The 12,273-nt window shown below is 41.2% G+C and overlaps 1 protein-coding gene across 5 annotated transcripts in view; it reads right to left on the bottom strand.

Moving 5' to 3' along the window:
- Positions 1-12,273, bottom strand: part of NFIA (nuclear factor I A) — a 396,670-nt gene that overhangs the window by 24,561 nt on the left and 359,836 nt on the right. The window lies entirely within an intron of this gene.

The raw sequence follows: 12,273 nt of genomic DNA, 5'->3' as shown, positions 1-12,273 counted from the left end.
CTAAAAATTACCCCAAGGTCACTGTAGAAGTCTGCTCAGGCTGCCATAACAAAATACCACAGACTGAGTGGCTTAAACAACAGAAATTTATCTTCTCACACTTCTGGAGTGGAAGTCCAAGACCAAAGTTCTAACTGATTTGGTACCCGGGGAAGGTCATCTCCCTGGATTGCGAATGGCTGCCTTCTTGCTGAGTCCTCACATGACAGAGAGCATGCTCTCTGGTGTCTTTTCTTTTCTTTTGGTTAGCTGCACTGCGTGTCTTATGGGATCTTAGTTCCCCGACCAGGGATTGAACCTGGGGCCACAGCAGTGAAAGCACTGAGTCCTAACCACTGGACCGCCAGGGAATTCCCTGTCTTTTCTTAAAAGACCACTAATCCCATCATAAGGGTCTCACCCTCATCTAAACCTAACTACTTCTCAAAGGCCCCATCTTCAAATACTATCACATTGGGGGTTAGGGCTTCAATATAAGGAATTTGGGGGGGGGGTTACAATTTAATCCATATGAGTCATGTACTGAGATAAATCAAAATCAAGTCCATCTGGCTCCAAAGCTTCTGTTTTCGCTACTGTGTTATACTGCCTTGGAGAGGAGAGTACCTCATGACCATAGGTCTTAATGCTGCTACTACCTGTAAAATCTCAGACCTCATGCATGGTAAACCAAGCTAAGTTAAGGTTTCTTCACATATAGAGATCCCACTGTGTCCTTCACCTGCTTCCCATCTCCCGCAGAATAAAGTCCAAGTGCCTTATCATTGTATAAAAGCATGTATGTATTCACGACTAGACCCCGTTTAACTTGCCAGCCTCATTACTCAATATTCTCTGTCATTTACCCTACATTAACCAACATATGAAACAGAATTCTCTGAACACACACCACTGTTTCTCTGCATGTGCTGTTCCCCTCTCCTGGAATGGAACTATTTCTGTCTCCTTCCAAACTAGCTCATGTGAAATCTCCTCTAGAATATCTTCCGTGAATTCCCTTCTTCTCCCCCGGGTTAATTATCTACTCTCTGCACTACCTGTAGATTATACATACTTCAACTGTTTCCCTTACCGTATCTTACTATAATTTGTTTACTTTTCTCCTTAAAAGTCTGTGAGCAATGGATGGCAGGGATTGGATCATATATATCAGTAGTACCCTGGTCTGGTAGTTACCAGGGATATAGTATGTGCTCAGTAAATTCTGGTTTCTTTTTCCTCCCTAAGGACAGCTGGTGAGTGGGACAGATGAGCTAGGAATCCAGATATTTTGACTCCTAGTCCAGTGCTCATTTTACTCTACCAAGATGCACTATGGTCAGTTCCCTTACTAGACCTTGCCATTGTATTCTCCTTCCATTCCCCCCACCCCTGACCCCTGGTACTACTGCTTCCCCAATACACATACATAACACTTGGACATAGATCCACAGAAGGGAGATTGTACTTGAGAGGGGCAGAACCTGTGTTCCACGAAGGCTGCCTTAAATTTCCTTTAACATGCAGCATATCCAGCCTTGGAAGGCAGTGTTGGGCACTTCCCACATCGTTAAGGCAGAGCCACGTGGGCCCAAGGCTGCCCTGTGCTGGGGATGTTTGTGCCTGGGCTGCAGCTCCATTTAGCCCAACACATTCCGATTCTGGGGGTGGGGGGTAGGGGGGTGGGACAGGTGGCAGCATGTGCGGGGAAGGGAGAGTGTGAAGGCGAGGAACCCGGGGCCAGGACAGCCTGTCCTAACCCGGTGTCCCAGCTCCAACCCAGGGATCCAGCTTATCACAAGATCATGTGGTTCATTAGTTAATGTGTAAAGCATTTGGAAATTGAAAAGCCAATTAGAAGTGCTAAGTTACTTTGTCTCTGCTATAAAGGAAGCGATGTGAAGCCTAAGGAAAAATTCTCAGGCAAATATTTTGGGGGAAGCCTGCACTGTGGAATGTAACTTAATGAACAGGCTCCAATGAAAGGCTATACCCCCAAAACATAGGCCACTGATAAAAGAATGTGTCTTCGTCCTCAATAAACAAACAGGAAGGTAAACAAGTGGGTGTGGGAAAAGTGGCCAGGAAGAATCATTGAGAACTCACGTGAGATCTTTGAGAATCTCACATTAGACAATAGGCTCTGGCCTTGGAACTATGTGTATCTGTGGAACCTTCAAGGTCTTAGACTCATTAGAAGGCCTGGGAAAGCCTGTGTCCTAAAGGAACCTCTCCTAATGCGAACAGTCATTATTTAGAGTGCAGAAATATTTGGTAAAGCAAATTCTTCCCCAGTATGGGATTTCCACATGCAGGGGCTTTGTGGAAAGTGGGAACCCCACCTGTACTGCCTTCTCTCCTCAGAGCATGTAGCAGGGCCAATGCACTCATCTTCCTGTTCTCTGAACTCTGTTGACTCAAGCTCAGCAAAACCAGGCTCTTTTCTTTTGCAAAGGAAGCATCTGGTTCCAAGTCATAAAAGAGAAACCCAGAACCTATTGCTGTTTGATAAGCACCTGGGAGGGCACGTGGAGGGCACTGCTTCCCAGAGTTCCCCTGCAATTACAAAGGCACATGTCCTTCAACGCAGCCTTTTCAGAGTCCTCGTTTACCAGAAGAACCTGGACCCAGCCCTGCGGGAGCTGGTCTGCAGAAAACTCCAGTACTTCTGCCCAAATCCTGGACTCCAACAGAGGGCTGAAATGAGATGATCACTGTACACTCATACATGCACACAGCATACCTGTCTCCTAGATGCACAGGGAGTGAGTGTGGAGGAAAGGCACTGGAAGGAGACAAGCAGCAAGAGAGGAAAGGAGTCGAGTGCAAGAACAGGAGTTGAAAACAGCATGAAACCTACCAGGGAACGGGGAAAAAGGAAGATGGGAGATACTGTTAACAATCTACCCCACTATCTATTGCCCCTTCTTTCTGCAATTTTGTTTAGGGAGGACAATGTGACCAACCCTGGGTAATGAGTCATGATCATAGCCAATCAAGATAGTTTTGTGTTGGCTTTCCTGGCATCTTTTGCAACTAAAGATTAAAATGTGACCAGTTTTAGTCAATGAGACCCAAGTAGAAATTTGTTAACAGGAAACAGGGAAGGAATAAGGCAGGATCTTTGCTCCCTGGTATAAGAGGAATACGGGGGAAGGATATGGGTATGATGCCTGGAGCTGCAGCAGTCATTTTGCAGTCAGAGGCACCTGCTTGTGGATGCTAAGAATGGTAGAGCAGAATGTTAGAAAGAGCAAGGTTCCTGCTGGCAACATGTAGCAGCTGAAACAATGCCAACAACCACTCACTGACAGATTTCTTGCTATGTGAGAAAAGAAAACCTGATTGGCTGAAGCCACACTTAATTGGGTTTTCTTCTATGAGGTAGATACTTTATCATCTTCATTTCATAGATAAGGAAACAGAATTTTAAAGGGTAACATGTCCAAGATCACTCAGATAAATGGCACAGCCAGGATGTGAAAACAAGTCTATTGTACTCTCCGATTCATGACTTTTTCCTTGTTCCCCTAAAGAAATCAGACCATGAGCGTCAAGAGCATTTCCCTTAGGAAGCCTCCTACGCTGCTGGTGGGAATTAAGTTGGTGCAGCCACTATGGAGAACAGTATGGATGGTCCTCAAAAAACTAAAAGTAGAGTTGCCATATGATCCGACAATCCCGTTCCTGGGCATATATCCAGACAAAAATATAATTCAAAAAGATACACACACCTCCTATGTTCATAGCAGCACTATTCACAATAGCCAAGACATGGAAACAATCTAAATGTCCATCGACAGATGAATGGATAAAGAAGATGTACACATATAGAATGGAATACTACTCAGCCATAAAAAAGAATGAAGTAATGCCATTTGCAGAAACATGGATGCAACTAGAGATTATCATACTAAGTGAAGTAAGTCAGAAAGAGAAAGACAAATGTCATATGATATCACTTATATGTGGAATATAAAATATGACACAAAAATGAACGTTTATGAAACAGAAACAGACTCACAGACATAGAGAACAGACTCGGGTTGACAAGGGGGAGGGGAGAGTGAGAAAGAGATGAAGTGGGAGTTTGGGGTTAGCAGATGCAAACTATTATATATAGAATGGATAAACAACAAGGTCCTACTGTATAGCACAGGGAACTATATTCAATATTCTGTGATAAACCATAATGGAAAAGAATATATATATAAAAAGAATGCATATATATGTATAACTGAATCACTTTGCTGTACAGCAAAAATTAACACAACATTGTAAATCAACTATATTTCAGTTTTTAAAAAAAGAGCATTTCCCTCAGTATCCTGAAACTTCCACTGACTGGAAACATCATTATCAAGACGCATTTCAGGGCTGGAAATTTTGACAGCAGTTCTGCATTTGATACTATGGTTTTCTGACTTCATTGTAAGGCTATCAACAAATTCTGATCTAACTCCTCTCAGCTCTTTACACCCATTCACAGCTTCTTGTTTCAATCTTCCCCCCCGCTTCATTTTCTATCCCACTTTTCCCACAATCCCAAGGGCTAATTAAACAAATACCAGACGTTTGGTCCTTTTTCTTCTTCCACGAAATCTAAAATTTCCTGCGAAATCTCCCTTTCCTCTTCCCCTTCTCCATTGCCACTGATCTCATTTAAATACTGGAAAAGAAGCAAGCATGAAAGGAACCACTATTTATTGTGCACCTACTGTGTGCCAGATCCCATGTAAGCACCTTAATTCTTTCAACGATCATCAATTTGCTTCAACTAAGAAGTTTCCCCAAATCTTTTTGGAGCAAGGCAACAAACAAACAGAAAGGCTAAAACCAAACCAAAATATGCCATTAAACATGATGGGATCTCCGAAGTATTAAAAACTAAGGGAGAAAAAGGAGACCAGTACCTAGAACTGAGGCTCTCGCTTGGTTCAGAAGTGAAATTTGTGGCTGAGGACAACTAAAATGTGCTGCCCAAATAAAACTTGAAAGACAAAGGTTCTGTTTATTGAAAAATGTATTTTAAGCGTGTCTCATAGGCTGTCCGTGAGTCAGCTGCCAAGTGTTTGCGAAGAGAACGTGGTAAGAACTTACAGGCTGGGGTGGGGACTGGGAAGCTGGGGGAGTCGCTCCTGCCCACAGTAAGAGGGAGCAGATGGCAGGGGTAACATCTCCGCGAGGCGGTGCTGACTATTCAACACCTACGGCTGGAGCAGAGAACATAAGAGAAAAGAATGACCAGGCACTGCCTTTCCCCGCAGATTCTGGGGGGGTACATTCATTTGCTACAGTCCTTGCCACCCTCAGAGACATGATTTCCCCTTGGGAAGTCTCCTCTGCCTTGGGGCACAATTTGGCTTAAGAGAAGAAATGGGGTGCAGGGCAAGGATCGATGTACCCAGTTGAATGAGGCTTTTGGAGTACCTTTAGGGCAGATGCTCAGTGGAAGAATCCACGAGATTCTGATCTTGTGGAGGTGTTGTCCTAATTTTGTCCTAACTGGATGGTTACTTTGGATCCAGCGTTTGGTGGGCAGGTTCTGCCCATATCTACACAGTAGCACATGAGGACACATACAAGTCCTTCCCTGATGGGGCATGCTGAAGGGAGTGTGGGCTCTGGAATCAGAAGTGAGTCTGTGTCCTGGCTCTACGAACCCCCGGCTATGTGGTTCTGGGGAAGTCACTTCCCTCTCTTTAAACCTCAGTTTTAAAATCTGTATAATGGGGATAATGATAACGGCTCTGCCTACTTCAAAGGGTTGTTCTGAAGATCAAATGAGAAAATACTTTGTAATCCAGAAAATACTGTTTCAATATGAGCTTAGTTATCAACTGAACAACAAATGCTATTATTTGTTGAGCATTTAACAGGTGTCAAGCATTTACTCTCTCTACACTAACAGAATTTAAGACTCAACACAACCGTAGAAGGTAGATAAATAGTTATCACCATTTTACAGTTAATAAACCAGGCTAGAAAAATTGAATTACAAAGAAAAAATTTTAAAAACTACAAGAAATGAATTACACATACTACTTCTAAGTGATGAAATAAAGCTCCAACCAAGATCTGAAAGGAAAGCTCACAGTCTCAGCTGCTCTGCTATCTGGGCTCTGGGCAGAGGCCGGTTGTTCTCACAGATGCAGACTAATGTCATTAGTAAAGGTCTTTTTCCCAGGAAGGATGACAGAATGAACTCAGTCTTGATTTCACAGATGCAGGCTAATAGGAAACTGGGGCAGGTCTTCAGAAGAACGAAGTACAGCGTCGGTCCTATTCCTTGATGTAAGAGGATGAGTCAATCTTAGACCATAAAGAGAAAACAGTCAGTAACCTTTCATTATAAATGGTTAAGGATGAAGACAGTATTCAGGAAAGAGAGCAGTTCTGGAGACAGACGGGTTCAAACCCTGGCTACCTCGTTTGCCATGGGGCAAGTATACTCTTTGAAATTTCAGTTTCCTCATCTGTAAAACAGGGATAACAGCACCAATCTCAGAGGGCTCTGAGGCCTGTAGGGAGTGCAGGCACAGAACCTGGCATACACTGGAGCTTAATACAGAATGCCCATTTGGCCAATTAACTTTTTTCAAAGTTAGGAGTAAATGGAATTTTATCTGCCATTCCTCTCCAATCCTGGGAGTTTTCAGCTGTATGGGCTTGTAACAAAAATGCTCAGATCCAATTCTAACTAGAAGGGGGACGATATTTTTTATTTTCCTTTCTCTAACAAAATCTGAGTTTCCTGCCTTTGCAACTATCCAGGCTGCTCCTTGAACTTCTGTGTGGTACCTAACCTCCTACAGGCAGGCAGCTGGAGTCTGGGCAGGGAATGGCTTCAGCTAAGTGCAGTGCAATCTCAAGTGAGCTTGGTGTCCTGGGTGAGAACATTACGCAAGAAGGGCTGTTTCTTGGAAATGAGGGACTGGGGCGGGGGGTCTGGCTGATATGCCAGCAGTGGGAAAGGATTCTAATTTTATCTGCTTGGTCCAGAGAAGACAGAACTCAGCGTGTCTCTCTACCTAAGATGGGATAAAGCCTTATCGACCAGCTCATGGCAAAAATTAAAAGTACAGGATAAAGGTAAAATGTATAAGAACCAGAGCCATATCATCAGTCCAAAGTTAGACAAGGACAAAAAAACTATCTAGCCTTTTCTGTCCCTTCCACTCTTTGGAAAGTTCTACTCAGCTCTCTGGTCTCAAAGCCTCTTAGGCAAATCCTTATTGTAACTGGTATCACACTGCATTATTAATGTTGTTGTCATTACTATTATTTTTTACATCTGTTTCCTCTATTAGACTCTGAACAACTTGAGGAGAATTGTTATTCCCTGCCTTCTTGGGTCTTGGGAATATAGTCAGAAATGATGAGTGACTGATTAAAGGGACTTAGGAAGTTTTGCATTTTGCAGATTGCCCGAGCTTTGGTTTCTTAGGCAGAGTTTCAGGAATATGACACACAGAATGGCAACAGATCCAAACGCTCTCCATATCCACCACCTCCCTATGTTCCTTGTGCATCCCCACCAAAGGCAGACAACGGGTGCTATGCCCATAATTTAGCTCTGCAGGGACCTCTCCAGATCAGCCGGTTTCCAGCACAGTGAAGTGTGTGGTTTGTGCATACATTTGTAAATTTCATGAGGCAAAGGGAGCCACACTGCTTGCCAGTCAGGCAGCTAAATGATTTACTAAGCAAAGGTTACAGCACCTGTGTCTTTTTGTCAACAAATCAGGCCCATGCCATGCCAAGCGATTCTTCTAATAACCCAAATGGTAATTTGGTTTTAAATAGCATTTCAGATACCACAATTCTGTTGAGGTAGAACAGTGATAGATTTGGGTGGCAGGGAAGAAATGCCTGTTTTTTAGTATTGTTTGCACTCATTTTTCATTTTAAAGAATTAGTCTTCATTGGTGTTCTGCAGGTTAGGCATTTTATTTGAACATTCTGATTAAACTAGAACCTGAAAAAAAATGAGTTCTTTGCTCGGTCCTTCTGTGTGGGAATTGGTATTTCTATTTATTACCTCATGATGAAATATTAACTTTTTTTCTCTAAATAAATGCCTCCTCTTAATGGCTCTCGTTTTCAGGGATCAGATTAAATTATGAGACGCAACTGAAATGGCCATTGGCTTTCTGCTGTTTGAGATGATGCCATGCTCTCTTATATCATTCAGTGGGCGTGCAGGGGACATTAACAGTGTCCAAAGTGAAGTAGATACTCTATGCTCCAGAGACTTTTCTATATGTTAGTATCAACTATCATGGTGGACAATACTGAAAAATAAGAGATTCAGGGTGGTCACGGTTTCTTAGAACAGATGGGTGTTCTAAAGGCTGTCAGGAGGTGGCTACCCCCCATGTTAATGATGAACTACAAAATGGAGGAGTATAAGGAAAACGAAAGGCAAATCATGATAGTAGCAGAGGTAGCAGACAAGTGATTCAGAAGAATGGGACAGATAACTTGGCAGAAATGTTCCAACAGAGCCAAAAGCTGGGGTGAGATAGACAATGCAATTGGAAGGCAGTTTGAAAGAAAACTAGCTCGAGGCAAGGCTAAAGAGAAGGCAATTCTGTCTCAGTGAAGGGAGGAATTCTCTGGAGGAAAAAAGATAGACTGGAAGGGAAGGAGGAGAAAAAATGGCTTTCAATTATCCATGTTATCTTTCCCTACCAATCATTACAGATGATGAATAGGTGCAATAAAAGCCAATATTCAATTTTTCCAATTTACATGGAAAGAAGGCCATAATATATTGTTACGGGGAAGAAACAGCAGGTTACCCAACAGTGTATATAATATGATCTCATTTTTGCAATATATTTGTATGCATCGAAGCAGTCTGGATGGATTTAGACAGAAATGTTAACAGTAGGACTACAAGTGATTTTTATTATTTTTCCCATCTGTATTTTCCACAATTAACATGTATCACGACTGTAATAAGAAAAAGTCATTATTTTTAAACTTCCTTATGAATCATTTAGATTCAACCCGTATCTGCTGGCTACCCACTATGTGTTGGACACGAGAGCACAAAATGACAGTGGGTTTTTTGGTAAACAATCCACTCTTCCTGGCTGTTTTACAGAATTTTAGACTCTCAAGTGGAGAAAGGACCATGAAGAGTTTATCTAATGATTACATTTTAAAAATTGTGGTGAAATACACACAACATAAAATTTACCATCTTAACCATTTTTAAGTGGACAGTTTAGTGATATTCAGGACATTCACAGTGTTGTGTAACCATCACCACCATACATCTTCAGAGCTTTTTTCATCTTATAAGACTAACACTCTGTACCACCAAACAATAACTCTCTATTCTGCCCTCTCCCCGGCTCTTGGCAACCACCATTCTACTTTTTGTCTCTATGAATTTGACTACACTAGGTACCTCACATAAGTGGAATCGTATAGTATTCGTCCTTTTGGGACTGGACTATTTCACTTTGCATAATGTCTTCAAAGTTCATCTACGTTGTAACATACTGCAGAAGTCCCTTTCTTTTCAATTCTGAATAATATGTATGATACCACATTAAAATGGTATATACACAATAAAATGTATATACCGTATTTTGTTTATCCATTTATCTGTCGATGGATATTTGGATTGCTTTTACCTTTTGGCTATTGTGAATAATGCTGCGAAGAACATGGGTGTACAAGTATCTCTTGGAGACCCGGCTTTCAATTCTTTGGGGTATATACTCATGATTAGATTTTAGTGCAATCTCAGATTTAAAACCAGGGAATACGTCAGTGGTATTCCTGAGAGTTGAGCATCAGTCTCTGTTTGAATATCTGCAGGGAAAGGTGCTCACCGGCCCATGAGGCAGTACAGCACAGTGGTTTGAGAGCATAGGCCTTGGAGTCAGACAAAACTGGGGAGGCATTCTTGCTCTGCCTCTCACCATGTGTGGCCTTGGGAAAATCAACGATCTCTTCAGATCTCAGGTTTCAAATCTATGAAGTGGAGATAATTATATATATCCTATTGGGTAGCTGTCAAGATTCGTTGGATAATGTACCTAAGGTACTCAGTACATAGAAAATGCTCAATAAATAGAGGCTATGTATAATCAAAGAACTCTCTTTTTTTTTTTTTTTTAAAGAAAGGTCTTATGATAAACTGAAAGCTGCCTACTTCAAATGTCTATTCATTAGTTGGAATTCTATCTGCTGGAAAAAACAGGGACCATATCTAATCTGTCTTCTACAGGTTGATGTTTTAAGAGGTTTCTTTGGGGAAAAGGGAGACCATTTTATTTTGTATTTGTTTATGGATTTCTGTGCAGGATACCTCTCCTGCATTTATAAAGCTTACCTATCTGCTTGGGTGACACTTCAATTTTTACTTCTTTAAAGGCAGAAAAGAAAATATTGTTTTTCCAGAAAACTTTTCCCATAATTCAACTAATACAAATTTCATGCCTTATTAACAAAAATATTTATATAGAAAAATGCAAGCTTGCCTAGGAAATTACTAATCTGCAGGCCGTGTTCAAATTATGTCTTTAAAAATTCCTATAAAAATTCCTCTTCTGATGTCCTCTCAAAAAGAGTACCTAAAAATATTATTTTTATGATCTATATCTATATATGCCTACCACTTTAAATGGTTCCAGAAAGTAGTTCCTTTAAAAAAAAAAGAGTTAATATATATACCTAAATATTAAAATACTTAGAGCACACTTTTATCTCAGGATATTTTTTGGGGGAAAAAGAGTAACTCCATTAGCGTGGTTTCTCATAAGACAATTGGGGATGGCTTTCTTCAAGCCAAAAGTGGCAGGTGTCACTGTGATAAAAAACATTTAAGCTGTTGTCTCTATGATGCCAAATATTTAACAGAAACCCAAAAAATTCAGTTCCAGATGCCAATACTGGGTCTACATGACATCATTCATACAGATGCGTAGAAAATCTGGATTTTTAAGAATTGAATTTTTGTGGTCAACATCATGAAGACTCAGTTTCTGGGTTAAATAAGGCATTTGTGAAACAAAGCCATGTCGGAATAGAATACGTTTTGATTATAGAGAAACAAATTGAATGGAATGCAGGGTACAGTTTCAGTTCAGTGAATCACAGCTTATATAAAAATACTATATAAAATACAAAACAGGACATTTCCAAACTGCATTTTTGAGGTTCTTAATGAAGTAACCTGAGCCCACTGGTGTTTTGAGAAAAGCAATCATCCAATGTAAAGCTACTGTCCCCAGTTCTCCCCTTCTCATTGACCTTGATCATGTGAGCCAGAAGTACAATAAGAAATGTTCTTCTACTGTAATGCCTTTGAGGTAATTATTCAACTTCAAATTCACCAGTTAAATAGTTGAAGGTATGGGAAAATAAGCAATAAACTTGAACGATTTTATGCGGAGTACTGAATAGGTGAAGTTAATCCCAGATGCCATGTACCTGCCAGTTTCAGAAGAAACAGCAGAAGTGGGAAATTCAAGAGTTAACCTTCTCCCTCCCCTCCCTCCTTCCCCTCTCCCTCTCCTCCCAGCTGCCTCCTCCGAGGCTGTACTTTCCGTGACCCTGCTTCAGTGTAAGGAAGGCTTCAGATGCAATGCTGTTTAACCCACGCTGTCGACACACCAATAAACTAAAACCCTTCGCAGAGAAAGCAAACGGACCCGGGAAAGCAAATCTATCTCGTTCATAAGCACCTGCTCATAGTGTTACAAACAAAGATGAATAGTTATAAATTAGGCATCTGGAGATTACATACCGAGGCGCATGCACAAAGTATCTTGGAGAATTTTTCAAACACTGTGTTGAGAACCTCAAAGAGAAAAGTCTTTATGTCAATTCTGATAATATACAGTCACATTCTGATTAGGAGATCAGAGAGTAGATTCTTCCAAAACTTGCCTCTAATTCTATTCCACAACTCTCTAAGTATCTTTATATATGCTACCTTTGAATTCCAAAAGTCTTTCACTGTTTCTCAATTAACAGCAGCTATTTCAAAACTTTTCAAAGAGATTCTTTCTCCTTGGCCTATACTAGCACAAAACACAACTATCTATTGAAAAACAAACTCTAGATGTCCTGGCATACTCTTTTTCAATCACCTACCTCAAAATATGACATTGTATTCACATAATCCCCTCCCACCCCACTGGGGCCAGCGAAGCCAGTAACAAACACCTCCTATTTCAGTACCAACACCAGCAACTTAACAGCGCTCAGGAACCCTTTCTTTTCCTTTCTCTTAGAAAGTCTGCCAGGTTCCTGGGGACCCTATAATGA

This window comes from Phocoena sinus, chromosome 1, assembly GCF_008692025.1.
Source record: "Phocoena sinus isolate mPhoSin1 chromosome 1, mPhoSin1.pri, whole genome shotgun sequence".
Classification (NCBI taxonomy): domain Eukaryota; kingdom Metazoa; phylum Chordata; class Mammalia; order Artiodactyla; family Phocoenidae; genus Phocoena; species Phocoena sinus.
Note: the sequence above shows the minus strand (reverse complement) of the source record. Positions and strands in the feature narration are given on the sequence as shown.